Source organism: Lepisosteus oculatus, chromosome 24 (assembly GCF_040954835.1).
Source record: "Lepisosteus oculatus isolate fLepOcu1 chromosome 24, fLepOcu1.hap2, whole genome shotgun sequence".
In the NCBI taxonomy this organism is placed as follows: domain Eukaryota; kingdom Metazoa; phylum Chordata; class Actinopteri; order Semionotiformes; family Lepisosteidae; genus Lepisosteus; species Lepisosteus oculatus.
In genome coordinates, this window is record NC_090719.1 from 2,629,426 (window position 1) to 2,645,414 (window position 15,989).

Here is a 15,989-nt window from a genome sequence, read left to right on the forward strand (position 1 = left end):
GGTTTACTCTAGCCCCCCCGCCGCAATACATAACTTTCCACCAATTATTTTATGTGATGATGATGAAAAGGCCAGAGCAACTCGCTGAGAGTTTCTCTTGCTCTCTGCAAAATGTGGCTGTATCCCGGCTCCTCCCTCTGCTCCCGGATACCTGTGCGTGCTCCTTCTCCCGGGCTGGAATGCGGTGATGTCATGTGCTGGCACTTATCCAGGCGGAGGGATTCGCTCCGTCTTCCCAAGCCGAGCGCCTGCCCTGAGAATCGCCGGCGGCCCTCTTCACCACAGTAGCAAACCTGTCACTTCTGACGCGCGGCCTGACCAGTGCAGTGCCCGGCCGAGGCCGACCCTCTTCCTCCCCGCCTGCGATAGTCAGGGGATTTCATCTTTGTCTTTGTGCGTCCCGCCATCCGTTTTCCTGAGCTGCTTCAACCAGTGCGGGGTCGTGGGGGAGCTGGGAGCCTGCCCTGCCAAGCAAGGGGTGCAAGGTGGGGTACCCCCCTGGGTGGGGTGCCAGTCCATCGTAGGGCACACACTCCCACCAGAGTCTGGTTTCCCAGAAGCCAATTCGCCCTACCCGCCTGTCTTTGGACTGATGGAGGAAGCCTGGAACACTGGGAGAACGTGCAAACTCCACACAGATACTGGGGCACGGCGGGTCTGGAGTTGAACCCGGGCGCCCCACATCTACCAGGCGGCAATGCCACCCCCAGCTCCACCCTGCAGCCCTTTGCACATATCTGAGCTTGTGATGTCAAAAGTGTGTTTCACGCTTCAGATTTGACTGCCTGCTGTTTCCCTGTTGAGTAGCTCACCTGGGGCAGCCATTACCTGAATGAGCGTCTTCCTCCTTGCGCTCATGCCCCGAGCAGTAACAGTAGTAGACGTGATTGCAGGACTGATGTTCTAAGTAGTCGTGCAGGTTTTAAGACTGGCTGCAGTGGCATCAGCAGCAGCAGCAGCTGTAGTGGGGTTGGCAGGACGCTCGTGAATTGGCAGCAGTTCTGGGTGAAGTATGAGCAGTGATGTGTGTTGTACTGGTGTGCGCCGTCATGTCATGACGAGGGGAGCCTCGTGCACAATGCCTCCATTCAGCAGGCCCGGTGTGGTTTTCCCAGCTCAACTGGAATGTTCACTTCCCGTGCGACCTGCTGAGACTCATCTCCGTGCCCGGGAGCGCGGGCGTGCTTGCCGCCAAGCCAGCCCACACCTGCTGCCCCGGAGAAACGGCGCCGGGCCGGCCCGGGGACGAGGGGCTCGCTGGTCCGCAGTCCGTCGGCAGCCCGGGGGCCGTGCCGCGGAGGGGCTCGGTGGAAAAGCAGGAAGGGGACAGGACAGGTTGCGGGGCTGCGTCAGGGAAATAACCCTTTTTTAAAAAACATCACGGAAAATGGCTCGACGGACACATGATTGAGACTGGTTTGGCTCTGGACGTGAGATTCTGCTCTGGGTCGGGCTGCAAGGAGGAAATGTTGGGCAGGTTCGCAGCTGGTCAGGGGCGAATGCAAGCCGATTTCTGGGGTGATGCGTGGTTTTTGTCGGCAGAGGGTGAAAATGAAACAATCTGAGTCCCATAAGGCATGCAAACTAAAATAGCACCAGGCCAGAAAGCCTTATTTGGGGGGCCATAAAGGCCTTGTTCAGGGCTGCGTGTGGGACATCTATGTTCTGGGAAGCTGGCGAGGTAAAAATCGCAGTGGTCCGTGTTGTTGAATTGCTTTGGTGAGTTTCAGGCAGTAAGACTTTCGTGGTTCAAGCAGGCAGCTGCGTCAGCATGCGTGGGCTGGAAAGGAACAAGTCAAGGTTTATCCCCTGCAGAAAAGAGAAATGCAGTGTTTCGGCTGTGGAGCCTTCTTCGGGTGCGTTACATCAAACTTGAGTGAGGGAAGGTGAAGCATGCGAGTCTCAGATAGAGATGTTCAGTATAGAAAGACAGGGTTTGTGCTTTCTTATTGTGTGGGATTCCCAGGTTTGCTGTTTCAGTCTGGGGAATGTCAGCACTGATAAGGGGGCTTGAGCTGCTTCGTGGACTGCTGGCTCACCCTGGCGCGGTTCGTGAGATCTCCCAGCGCCGTCCTCGAGCGATCCTGCCTTTGTTCTGAATTTCCGCGTGGCGTGCGGCGGATTTTGAAATTGCCTCCCTTTTACAGTCCTTGTTCTTTTTAATGCAGGAAAATGTCGGCCTCTTTCCCTGTGCCGTGTAGCTGGCTAGCTCTGCTCTCGCTCAGGCTGGCTGGCTGCCGTCTCTGTGTGTGTGTGCGCGCTGCCTGCGGAGGAGAGGTTCAGAGTAACCTTTAGCTGTGCTGGTGGTGTTTGTCTGTTAAAAAGAAGAACTATTTTAGTAGTATCACTTCCTCCTTTTCTGGGGGTGGGGCCTTGCTCCGGGCTTGAGCGAGCGCGCACACACACAGGCAGGAAGGGAAGTGGTAATAAAACCTGCTCAAAAGCGCCCGTTTCATCTCGGAGCAAGACAATGAATTCTTAGTTAAATACAGACGACTGCTGGTCACAAGAGGCACTGTTCATTAAATACCACAGGACTGTCAGCCAGCCTGGTGTTTTAGTGTTTGAACGAGTGCTCATACACGCACATGCCTGTTGTAAAACCGCTCGCTCACAGCAACGGGGCGAGTTCTCATTTAGTGTGCAGCAGAAGCAAAATCAGCGAAGAGGAGGCTCTGTCATTTATTTAAGGGAGATGTCTCATTTAATAAAACATTATTTTTAAGCAGTTGGTGAATTCGGTGATCTTTCACAGGCACGCGTATTGTAAAAAAAAACATTTCACAGCAGCACGATGAGTTCTGATTTAATGTGCTGCAGAAGCAAAGTTTCGTCACCTATTATGGGGAGGTGTCTTATTTAATAAAACATTGTTTTTGAGCAGTTGGTGAATTCTGTCCCTTGAACAAGCTGGTGAAATTCCCACTTGGTTCTCATTCCTTACCCACCTGATGTGCGACATTGGCGGGGAACAACGCCACCATCCGCACTAGCCCACAGGACCTGTAAGGGGTGCTCTATCAAAAATGGCGTTGAGAGAGAGCCCTGGACAGTGAACCCCAGCCCCACCACTGGCAGGGTTGAGCCAGCTGGTCAGGTTTGGTTGGAGAAAATGAAATATCACATGTCCCCCCCCCCCCCGATAAATATGAGGTGTCTTGTTGATTAACGTTTCGATTGAAAACATTACTGGTCATCTTTTCCTGTTCCCGATGGCAGGGGTTTTCGAGATGCGTGGACACGATAACCAGTCTGCTCTGTGTCTCTTGGAGGACTGTTCACTGGATCCATCAGTGATGTCAAAGTCACAGTGACGCATGCGTTCTCCAAGAGTGCTCTTGCTTGTTGTGACTTTGCTGTGAGTGGGGAATAATACTCACACTCCTGAGATTGTTTATGCTTAGTAAGCGTTTGAGAGTGACTTCTGTCGGCCTTGTTGTTCAGAAGCGTTGCAACACTCAGAGGTTGGCCAATCTGCAGAGCTTATCTGCCTTCAGCTGTGTCAGGCCCTGCGTTTCCTCTGTGGGTTTTCCTTTTTAAAGCCTCGCTAAGCATTCGCCTGCCTGCTAAGCGTGGGGGCTGTGCCGGCGGCTGACGGCGCGGGCTGCGATCTCGACGCGAGGAGACGAGCCGCCGCAGGGGCGAGACAGAAGCCGTTTCGCTGTTTTTCCTTTATCGGGACCGCCGTCGCTGTGGGCTCCGCGTTAGAATCCCATGAGAAACTGGGGAAACGGCGCGCCCGCAGTGGAAGACCCAGCGTGATCGCGGAGTGTTGTTTTCCAGTTTTCGTTTTCCCTTTCCTGCACTTCAGGGTGATGCCGAGAACTGTTCCCGGCCGTGCTCTGAACGAGGGGTGTGACGCAGCAGCAGGAGACAAACGAGACACTTCCCTCTGCGAACGTCATGCTGGTGTTGATCTCGGAGTTGGACACCAGTTTTAATGTGGGAGGAAGGCCCTTTCTGTTCTGATTCATTAATAAGAAACAGTCTTTACATCTCTAATTGTTATTTATTTTATTGGTGAAAGTCCCCGTTGTTGTAGAAGTAGTGGTGGCAGTAAGTGATTAATGTTCTCTTTCAGGTCAGGAACAAGTGTGATGAAAACCAAGGTTTCTTTGCCAGTTTGGTGTGGTGAATGTAGCATACAGGATCATTTTAAAATGGAATATTTGAAAAGTGGCATGGTAGAGGCTACCAGGTGTTCCTCCAGAGTAACAACCACAGAACGCACCGGTTGCGATAATAACTGTATCCCTGTACCACTGTGCATCAGCGTTTTAAATGCAGTTTTCTTCCATATAAAATGGACAGCGACTGCAAGGTCAGGAGCTAAGGTTTCAGGGTTCAGGGATTTCTCTGGGCTCTGCTCTGAAGCTCTTGCTTATTTTAACAGTGTGCTTTGGGATAGGAATTCAGGGTTTGCGTCTGGTAAACACGAGACATTCATTAGCACACATCTCAGACTACATTGTCTAAAGTAGGGTCTCTTGCTCCAGGCCTTGAGGGTCACAATCAAGATGACTTTTCTGGGTCTGTTGAAACATTCACGGCTCAAGGCCTGATGGAATGAGTTCAGTTGTTTGCAGAAATTAAGCTTTCAATTATTAACAAGGGACTGTAGCCCTCAAGGACAGTGGTTTGAGGCTTTCTGACCTCATGTTCGGTTGGTGATGATTCAGTCCAGGACTTTTCCTAATCCTTGTCTTTTGCACAATCTGAGCGTCATTCCTGGACTGGAGCCCACTGAGCGAAGGAAGAGCTCCGCCCCTTGAGAGCTCTTAGCGCCTTAAGGTGCGAAAATCCCGGCCCGCGATTGGCCGTCTGTCTGTCTGTGTCAGCTGACCGGTGGAGGTCAGAGGGCAGGAGCAGGGGTGGCGTGACGGGCCCTCAGAGCAGAGGCGAGGAGGAGGCTGGTAGAAATGCGAAGGAACAAGTAAAGGTTTCTTCCATGGTGAAAAGAGAAGAGGAGAAACAACTTTTTCTCGTGTGAGAAAAGAGGAAAAGCAGCAGCCGGTAAAGCAGGGGAGTGCAACAGCCGGGCGTGGAGAGGAGGCGGGGGCAGGAGAGGAGTGGAGTGGGCACTCGGGGGGCGTGAAGCTGAGGGGGGGGGGTCAGGTTTGTGGAAATGCCCAGAGAGAGAGTGAGAGATCGAGTCGTCATCACTACGTTATTTTAGGTCACATTTGTTTCTTTCTCAAAGTCCTGACAGAGTTGAAATCGGCATCCCTCCGTCTCACACAGCAGTTTGGGCCTTGGTACCGGAGCGTTCCTCGTTTTGTTTTTTTAAGATGGGGATGTTTCTTTTTTCTTTCTTTTTAACACTTTATATCCCAAACTACTACTAATAGTAACGATGGACATAGGGGTAGTGGAAATGTTCTTTTGAACCCGGTTTGGCTTTTCTCATTGTTCTTTCAGTTGCCATCTTTCATAGGAATATCCCTGCACTGTTCCCCCCATTTTAAACAGAAAGGATTCACTGGTTTTTAAAGCAGAATCCAGGAATGTAGTGTTTTCACTTACTAGTCAATTTCTCCAGAATTTAAGGGGTGTTTCTTATAGTAACAATAGACTATTCCACTGCAATGGAAACTGCCCTTTAACTATGTAATTTGGTTTTAAAAGATAAATCTTCTCATGCAGTTTTACCTTTGAAATATGCTTTTTCACTTATTGGAGATGCAATTTAGCTGGAGCTTTATGGTGAAGAATATTGCTGGACACAAACCTGAATGCCCATGATTTAATTCCATGCAAATGAAGCTGCCATAACCTGCAAAGATAAGGGTGTTTGTACGTGATTAATATGCATGTTATGCGAATTGGGGGCTAAATGGACTCTTCATATTTCGGACGGAGCCATTATTTGTCCAAAGTGGAAAACGCCCTAGCTTACCAGCCATTGAATTGTCTTAATTAAATCACTTTGTCTAATTAAACCTGTCTTGAGCGCCCTGCTGTGTGACTGAAATGATGGCTCTCGGTAGCAGAGGGTTTCCACCTCGATGGCAGTGAGGAATGGGAGTCTCTTCTGGAGGGGGCTCCTGGGAGGATGGACTGCTCTTGAGCCCCCTCCAGCAGCTTAAAGCATTTGAGAAGAGGGCGTCAGGCAAGGGTTCGAGGGGAGAGAGAGAAGAGCTGCTTCCAGGAGAGCAACAGGGCCGCCGCCCCTCTGGAAACGTTTACCGACACCCTGCTGCCAAGACCTCTTTCAGTGAAAGAAAAGAAAAGGCTCCAGGTTGTGTGGCGTTCTGAGAAATCGTCTTTCTCTCTGCACCCAGCGTTGTGTCAATGGTAGCTTCTGCTGCCTGCAGGGTGCCAGCTCAAACTTAACATCTTGGAATGGAGTGCTTGCTGGGAAGACGTTTGGACGTTTCGGGTCAAGTGGAAGAACGGAAGGATCCCGATCCGTGTTCTCTCCCAAGAGGCCCCGCGAGATGGTCCCCCCAGCAGCTCCGGGGGGCCAGTCTTGTCGCCCCGGCTGTCCGACTCCAGGCTCTCTCTCCTCCTGGTCACCCCGAGGAGGACGGGAGAAGAGCCGCAGAGGGATGGGCAGGGCCACTGTGAAGACCTGCAGCGTCCGTGTCCACCCCTGGGGGGGTCACAGGCCTTGACCGGACCTGACGGAGGGAGGGTGATCTGGGAAGGAATTGGAGCCCCAAAGATCCAAGTAAATGTTGTTTAAAAAAACGGCAGCAGAACACATGCAGCTCTCCCTTTGCCACCCTCCTGGTCTGCCCTCTAGACGAAAAGAGGAGCTCACTGACTCATTGCGACCGCGAGTCACTTAAGTTGTGCCGCGTGTGTGTTTCGAACCCGGGCTGCTGGAGGTGCACCACACGCCCTCCCACCCCCCCCCCCCTTTGTAAATCAGAGAAGAAACCCCACGTCCATCGGTGTTCAGTGGCGTTTTCTAGTTCCGTGTTTGGCTCAGGCTGGAAACGGCCGGGTCTGCTTCCGTATCCGAAGGGCAGTGCGGGGTCAGCACTGTGAGAAGAAAGATAAGCAGGGAAGGAAACCGTGGCTCAGTTCTACACGTAGTTTCAGTAGTAAACGGGCACGTCAATCTCATTGCAGGTAAACATGCGAAACCACATGTACGGCTTCATATCGCAGGAGGGGCTCTTCCGATGCCCTCCCACTCCCTTAAGGAGCCGGAGCTACGCGCTGCACAGCCTTTTCTTTCTTCCAGACGCGGGGATGCCCGCTTGTCATTTCTGAAGCGAAACTTCGTCAGGTTCCACGCTGATGGTAAGGAGGCGTTTCTGTCAGCGTTGCACATTGTTTCCTTCGGTCTGCAGGCAGGGGCGGCCTCTCCCAGTTGTGAGAAGACTGGCCCGGCAGCGAGTTTTGTGGGTTTTGCCGGTCTGCAGCCAGACCCCCCCCACTTCCCCTCCTCCTTGATACCAAATCCGGCACCTGCAGCTGGGTCGGGACCGAGACGTTCAGAAACTGTGTGATCCTCACACTTCCTTCCAGTCAGTGAGTTTTAAGAAATCAAACCAGACACTTCCGCTGAGGCCCTGTGTTTCCCTGAAGGCCGCGTGTGTCACTGGGGGCCCCCCTCCCCCCCGGGGGATTCCCCCGTTTCCGCAGCGCGGGGCCGCGTCACGTCCTGCCGTCTGCGCTCCCAGCTCCGCTGCTGGCCTGCTGCTTCACCGCTGACTCCTCCTGGGGGACCCCTGAGCTGGGGCTCCCCACTCTGCCCTGCGCACCCCTGTCTCACTGTCCTGGGACCCCAGCTTGAAGACGTCTCCTCCTGGGGGACCCCTGAGCTGGGGCTCCCCGCTCCCCTCTCCCCTGCGCTCCCCTGTCTTTCTGGGCCGGGACCCCAGCATGAAGGCATCTCCTCCTGGGGGACCCCTGAGCTGGGGCTCCCCACTCTGCCCTGCGCACCCCTGTCTCACTGTCCTGGGACCCCAGCTTGAAGACGTCTCCTCCTGGGGGACCCCTGAGCTGGGGCTCCCCGCTCCCCTCTCCCCTGCGCTCCCCTGTCTTTCTGGGCCGGGACCCCAGCATGAAGGCATCTCCTCCTGGGGGACCCCTGAGCTGGGGCTCCCCACTCTGCCCTGCGCACCCCTGTCTCACTGTCCTGGGACCCCAGCTTGAAGACGTCTCCTCCTGGGGGACCCCTGAGCAGGGGCTCCCCGCTCCCCTCACCCCTGCGCACCCCTGTCTCACTGTCCCGGGACCCCAGCTTGAAGACGTCTCCTCCTGGGGGACCCCTGAGTAGGGGCTCCCCGCTCCCTTCACCCCTGCGCACCCCTGTCTCACTGTCCCGGGACCCCAGCTTGAAGACGTCTCCTCCTGGGGGACCCCTGAGTAGGGGCTCCCCGCTCCCCTCACCCCTGCGCACCCCTGTCTTACTGTCCCGGGACCCCAGCATGAAGACGTCTCCTCCTGGGGGACTTCTGAGCTGGGGCCCCCCACTCGCCTGTGCGCCCCTATCTTTCTGTCCCGGGACCCCAGCATGAAGACGTCTCCTCGCGATGACCCTCCTCTGCCTCACCCCCCCGGATACAGACTGATGCTGCCAGAGCTACAGACCCGCAGAGCCCAGGCCTCCCCCGCCCCCCCCCCCCTGCACCCTCCGAAGGCAAAGTTGCTGATGCTCGACGGGGTGGGGGGGGGGGGGTTGATAGGTGCTGCTGTTGGAGCAGCCAAGTATGACCGTGGAAATGACGTTATTTACATATGCAATCGCGCGGAATCGCTGGCAAAACTGACACCCTGGCATTTGCCTTTCAGAATTTATTAGCGGAATCGCGGGCCGCGCGCCGGCTCTCCGCTTCTCTGCGCCGTGAGGAAAAGCGGACCGGAGAGACCCCGCGTCCCCCTCCTCGGGAACAAGCCCCCGACCGGGTGACCCCCCCCCCCCCGTCACGCCCACGGGAGAGGGCAGTCTGTCGGGCTCGAGTCGGGGGGTGCGTCTGGGACCCCGTGTCGCTGCCGGCTTTCGTTTATTCTGGACTTGGTGCCGATTTTGTGTCATTGTTTTGTCGCCTTTATTATGCAGATCTGGCAGTACACCATGCACTGCGGGCGGCTGCTAGCAGATTAACATCGCGCCTCCCGGCGGTTCCAGTTAAAACCAGTGGAGGACCCATTTAAACCCTCCACCTCCCTCTGGTGCTCCTCGGTTGCCAGTTTAAGGTTCAGCCGAAAGGCGTCTTGGCGTGAGGTGGGTGTCTGCCTCACGCATCCTCTTCGGACCTGCGGTGTATCTTTTGAGGTTTATCTTTTGTATTTTTGAGGTTCTGGGGCAGCGGGACTCTTAATGGCGATGATTCATTTTAAAACTGAACACAACCTGCAAGAGTGGTTGTGCAGCAACTTGGGGGTGAGAAATGGGCGGAGCCGGGGGCCCTGTGGCTCAGGATCTGCGCCTGTGGCTGAAATCCTACTCCGTTGGGCCCCTGAGCAAGGCCCTTCACCCCAACTGCTCCAGGGGCGCCGTGTACATGGCTGACCCTGCGCTCTGACCCCCAGCTTCTCTCCCTGTCTGTGTGTCTCACGGAGAGCAAGCTGGGGTCTGCGAAAAGACAAACTCCTAATGTGATGTGAGAAATTGTATAGGGCCAATTAAGTGATCTTGTCTTATCTAGAAATGATCTGAACTGTTTCACCTGGCGAGAGGGAGGAACAAAGTTCTTCATGCAGTCGCGTTTTAAAGGTTCTGCCTGTCGGACCTACCTGAATGTTTATAAATTAAAGTAGAAAATCTCAGTCTGTTGTGTAACAGGAATAGCCTGAGAGCTGATGCTGGAACAGCTGACCGCTGATCGCTCCATGCTCCTTCCTTCTGTCTTTGGGGCTCGGGAGAGGTGGAAAAGGCGCAGGTTAATTAAAGAGGCCTGCCGCGCAATTCTCTCCGCGCAAAAGAACAGCTTCCTTCTGGAAGCTCGCTCCGTATCCCGACGCGCCTGCTGAGCGGATTAGTCAACTCCAATCGGATCGTGGTTTTTATCGGGCTCAAATGGACATTGCAGGAGGAGGCGGAACATACTCAAGAAATAAACAGCGAGGTTCAGCCGGAGGTCATGGACAGCAAACGTTGCTCCTACATCGTGGTTAGGTAGTCGCTGTGCAGATCAGAGAAAGTTTCACAACTTCCATCTCTCTGCCTTTGGATCTTTTACCTCTGGCCCTACCTGGTCTTGTGGAATAAGACCAAGAAGTAAAAAAAACAAAAAACGATTGTCTCCCGTGTGGCAAAGTGTTCAAGCAAATTTCGCACCCCGGATTTCTCGTGGGCCTGCATGCGGCCCGGCTCTGGTGGCTCGGTTTGCGGATGGGCCCGTTTTGGGTCCGGTAGAACGGGTCCCGCCTCCTGCCCTGGAGAGCTGGCAAGTCTCCTCGTATCTCCAGCCGTCTGAAGAGCTTGGGGCCGGAGGCAAGGTAAAAAGCCTTATTTAGACCAGATAAGGCGCTCAGGGGAGCAGGCAGAGCGACAGCCTACAGGCACTGTGGCCTTGCAGGACGGGACTCTGGCTCCAGAAGCGAGTCTTGGCTCTTTCCCGTCCCTCCCTGCTGAAGGTGGAGAGCACTGCCCCAGGAGCAGGACAGGCAGGACAGGAGAAAGACAGAACTGCAGCACCCAGTGGCTCTGAGGAGGAACGTGCACAGTGGGCATGCGTCTAATGATCATTGCTGCATGGATGGCGTTTTTTTTTTCTCCTAAGTAGGGCTCCTCTCCCGCATGAATTTTCAGAGTGGTGTTAATAAAACCTAGGGCCAAAATTGCAGGTCTTCCGTTTCGCGTTGCTAGCCGTCAAAGGGTTTCGTATTTAGCGTTTGTTTGTTTATTTATTTATTTCTGGTGCTCAAGTCCTTCCAGGTTTGGCAGAAAACGAGATGTCTTGCAAAAGGGCGACGCTGAGCCAGCTGCGCGGTCTGTTTGCTCAGTTGTGTTTGGTGTAAACAGAAGAAACTGAAAATTATGGGGGCCCAGGAGGGGATGGAGGCTTTCAAGGGCCAGTTGTTGCTTCCAAACCTGTTCTTTTAGTTTTTTTTCCCCTCCTCTCATTGCTCCTTCACCTCCTAGTGTTCGACAGAAGTGCCGTCCTTGGAATCGGACCAGCTCTTCAGAATGCACGAAAACAGTGACGCACCAAAACCGCACAGCCTCAAGCATTTCCCCCCCATCTTTTCGGACGTGCCTACCTTGTCGGGGGGGCTCTAATTTGAAATCCTTCTAGAGTAGATGGGCTCCTGAGTCCAGCGGGACAGCGGGTCCTACAAGAGTCTCCACTCCTCCTCCTCCTCCTCCTCCTCCGTGCTGCGGAGCTGGCCCGGTCAGGCTAACCTGCTGCATTTTGCTGTGAATCGGCTGACCCAGACGCCGTCCCGGGCGAGCCCTGCGTGTGAACTGAAGGAGGAATCTGCTGGCTTATCTAAATCCGTGGGGTGTCCTGTCACACAAGGACAAGCCTCCTCTTCAGCACTTTGCCTTACTTAGAAGGGGGGGGGGGGGGGCTTATCTCTCTCTGTTTCTCATCATTGGCTTCGGCCAGGCGGTTCTGTGTGTTAGGTCTCTTGTCAGCTCAGCCCTTTCCCACTTCTTAAATGTGTTAAAATTTGATTTAACCCCCCCCCCCTCCCCCCAAATTAAAAACACAACAAAACAAGACAGGGCTGTAGTGAGAGGGAATTTTACCCAATTCCAAAGGAGCGTGTTCTGGAATCCTAAGTTCCCTGCAAGCCAGGGAGAACAGGAGAGAGGAGAGATGCTCCATAAACAAATATTTCAGCGAGCGCTAATCGAATACACATGGCCTCGCGCGCTCACACAAGCACAAGGGGGCCCCACGTGTTCTGCGGCGCTCCAGCCTGTATTTAGGCTTCCAGTGAATGAGTGGGAAGGCTCGGTACTGCGTGAACGTGTGCGCGTGTTTTGATCTCTTTAAGCAGGAGCTGTGTGTGTTTGGGAGAGGAGACTGGGGTTCTAACCGGCCTTAAGTTTGTGGGAGTGTTCACTCAAAACCAGTCTCCTTCCTTCCTGAAACCCTTCACGGCTCGGAGTGGGTTGAGCTAGATCTGGTTGGATTTGTTCTGTGAAATAAGACACTTTTGCAGCAGGTTTCTGCCCACAGCTCCAGTTAGATTCTTTTCACCCCGAGCTGGAGTGATCAGACTGTGTCCTCCGGTGACCATAAACAAGTCAAGCCTGGTCTGCGTCTCTTACTATCAGCTCTGGAACGCTGCTGCTCATGCCTTGCATTCCAGAGAGTGTAGCACAGGCAGAGCAGATAGCTTCCTGCCAAGAAGCTGATTTTATTAACCTCGTGTTGATTTAAAATTTCATGCTGGGTATGAGTATATTGTGTTAGTTTTGTTTCTCAATTGCTTTCTCCCCCACTATTAACAACAGTACCACATACACACACATTTCTTGTTTATGCATAGAAAAAAAGGCACCACATGATTTTACTGGAAAGAGGTGCACTTTGGGATTTGTAGTAGCATGTGTCACTGGAAGAAGTGTACTCTGGGATATGTAGTAATGTGGCTGTTTGCTGGAGGTTGTGCAGTATGGGATTGGCCTCTGCTGTTGTTTTCCTCAGCTCTCCAATGTTCATTGCCCATGTGCCTCAGGATTGCTGTTAAGAAATGCCATCAGGATGATTTAGTTGTTTATCTATTCAGTGTGCACCAGGGCTCTGTGTGCTGGAGACCCTTGGTTTGTTGAGTCACGTCTTAAAATGTAGTTTTATTCTTAGTTTTAGTAGGTTAGAAAAGCATGTTTGTCTGTGCCCATTTTTACATTTTGCGCACCACTTTGGAAGATGGTGATGATGATCAATCATTAAAAATGCTTTTCAACTTTTCACGGTGCTAAAAAGTTGAAAAAAGTTAGGTATAAACCTAACCTATGTGGAGTAACTGTGCTTTATCTTCAGTTAGTGAGAGATTCCATCACAGACGTGTTTTTCCATTTCAAGCCAGCAGGCAATGAAGTTGGTGACTATTGGTTTTTAAATAGTAGATTGTTTTGAAAGGGAGAATTCCCAAAGTTTGTCAAAAAAGATTCCAGCTTCAGCTTTTGGTGTCAGACCTCGTCTCCCACCTTAATTAACCTTCGAGTTAATCGCAGCGTCGGGCTGGCTGCACAAACGGTATTGACGAGCCCCGGAATTTAAATAAGTTCTCAGTTTCTGATTGAGCGCGCTAAAGGACATCCTGATTATGTTGATTCTCTGGTCTCAGCAGTATTTAAATGCCTTTGGCTGGGTGATGGGTCACCTTCCCAAAGCCAGTCGCCTCCATCGGTGACCCTGTCCCATTCCAGTAGACCCCTCTGCGCTCCATGGGCTGCAGTCGGGATGGTGCCCTTCTTGCATCACTTCAGTACAAATCCAACTGTTTCCAATCACATGCAAATCTAAACTTTACATAACCTCAGCACGGCTATGTGTGCTATCCACAGTATAACTGGTTACTGACACGAGCTCCGATTTGGTCTGATTTGTTTGAGCCCGTCGGCACCAGCGTCCTGAAGCCACGCAGTCGGCAGCACAGCTGAAGCCGTAATCAAGCTCAGCCTTGACTGACCACCTTCTTCACCGCGTTGCCTCATGGAGATCACGGAGAGGACCTCCGGCAGCCTGAGGCGAAGGGTCGATCTCCACACGCCGCGGGGCACGCGGGGGCGCGGCCTTCTTGCCGGGGAACGGAACCGGAAAGACTGGGTCGGGCCCGGACGTAGGCCCCCGGGTCCCAGGACTCCAGCGGAGACCGCCCGGGAGGGGGCCGCCTGGAGGCCGGGAAGCTGAAACTTTTGAGGGCCAGAATCCTGCTCTCCCCGGCCCCTGCCGGCGTCCTATTTCCCGTCCGCTCACACGCACACTGCGCCTCTTCCTAGGCAGCGGACAGCGGACAGCGGACAGAGCCGCCGTGACGGATCCTTCTGCCCTGCCCTGATGTCAGAGGGGGCGATGTCACTTCTGAGCCCTGAGCCCTGTGACACAGACGAGCATGGGTGTGGTGGCGCCTTTTCGGCAGCAGTGGGGCTGCAAAGGCCCGATGATGAGGTGGGGGGGTGGTTTCACAATTACTGTGGTAAATCACGGGAAAAACGCAGCAAGAGCATTCTCATCCCACAGGAGCATGTGCTAAGGGCAGAGGGGTTCATGGTTCGTAGTTACCATAGCAAACGCTTGCAAGGGATGTTGTGGCATTTGCCTTCCTCTCACCTGCTCGGGCGCCCCCACAGACTTAGCAGCTGCGCGGGGCTGCTTCAGCGCCGGAGTTGTGCTGTGACTGTCAGCCTGGAGTTCCTGTGGCTACAGAGGGACAGGAGCACCGCACTCGTGGACACCTCCAGACAGACCCGATTTGTCTGCCTTGACACTGGCGCAGGAAACGGCTTCTGATTCTTTGTAACTGTTTTCTCAGTTCTGTTGACGCTGACTCGGGAGAGCGTTCACGAGCTCGGCCGTTTTTGCTGGCGTTTTCTCTGTGTGGTCCCGTACCAGCATGTATCGCGTCACACTGTCCCATCTCTGTGATAACGGAGCGTATTACAAAGCCTGGGCACAAACACGGAGCTCTCAAAGTGAATGCCACCCGCCAGACAGGGGGAGCACGCACAGTACTTCTGAGCACACATGGCAGTATTCCACTGGGACCCAGGGCCAAGGCCTGTTGGTCTGAACCTCATAACTTCACAGCCAGACCATTTGTTAAACAGACTGGGTCACCACTTCAGAACCTCGTTGTGTCAGGTTCCCTATGGATTCTTACAGCGCAGAAATGCCATGGCCGTGGGTAGTTACTGCTGTGTGTGTCTGTGTGTGTCTGTGTGTGTCTGTGTGTGTCTGTGCTTTTGTTTGGTCTTTTGTTTTAAAGAGAAGTTGGAAATACTGTTGTTTCAGGTTGAAGATCTTGGATCTCCCCATTCTGTCTTGGAGGGAGAATCAGGTGCTGAGCTTCAGCATTGACAGATTTCTTTGCGGCTTATGGACTGAGCCTCTATGTGATTGGCACTGTGGCTGAGTGCAGCTGCAAGGCAGTTGTACTGGGGATGAGGGCCGCAGGTTAGCCAGCTCTGTTGTTGAAGGCGCTCCACTGGCTTCTTTCAAGCCACAGCTGGACAAGACCCACCGATCGATTGGCTAATGGCTCCCAGACGAGCCGGGGTGGACGAGCGAGAGACCTCCTCTCTCTCGCAAGCATTCTGACGTATCGAAAACCACAGTGAAAGGAGGAGGGGTGCCTGCATGTAGGTAATTGTGACGTTCTGCCAGCAGCTGTTATGGTTCTGTTCTGTTCTGTTGTTCGGCGCTGAAGCAAGTGCAGCTGACCGACTCTTTTGGTCAGAGATAGAGGATGGTGGTGGGGGAGGCAAAAGGGCACCGAAGGTTGAAATGAAGGCATGGCAGAAGGGTTAAAAAGAGCTCCTGTGAGCCGATCCGGAGCTGCGGAGACTGGGGCGCCGTTCTCTCGCTGCTGGAGAGGCTGTGCTCACTGGGCGTGGGCACGCCGTTTTGAACTCTGCGGCTAAGCTGCAAGTTCGACATGAATGCAGTGCGAGCTCAGGATATCCTTTGAAGTTCAGCGCCGGGGAATTTCCCCACCCACTCAGGGCGGGGGGACGGAGGGGGGGGACAGTGGCGAAAAATTCAAGAGCAGAAGAAGTGCAGTAGGAGAGAATTTAAACGGCTTGCAGACAGTCGCTGCTGCGAAGCCGTGCTGTACTTGCTGTTTTCATGGGAGGAGGGGGAACTGCCCTCTTGTGGAGTGGGGGTGGGGGGGAGAGAAACACCCGAGGAGCCTCCTTGGAGACGTCTTAAAAGAAAAGAGCCCGACGAGAGCCGCGATGTTCCTCCGGTCTTGCGCCGATGAAGTACAGCATGTGGTGGGGAGACAGGAGGCTGAGGAGAAGGGCCGCTGCTGCAGGGATGTTTCTCTCATAAAAACCCACCCGCCTGTCCCTTATGCCTTTAGGGTTGTCCAGTTTTGCAGCTGCCACCTGCTTTCCTGTTCATGCC

The 15,989-nt window shown here is 53.7% G+C and overlaps 1 long non-coding RNA gene across 1 annotated transcript in view; it reads left to right on the forward strand.

Moving 5' to 3' along the window:
* Positions 1–15,989, forward strand: part of LOC138225011 (uncharacterized) — a 94,235-nt gene that overhangs the window by 889 nt on the left and 77,357 nt on the right. The gene's annotated exons all lie outside the window — the stretch shown is intronic.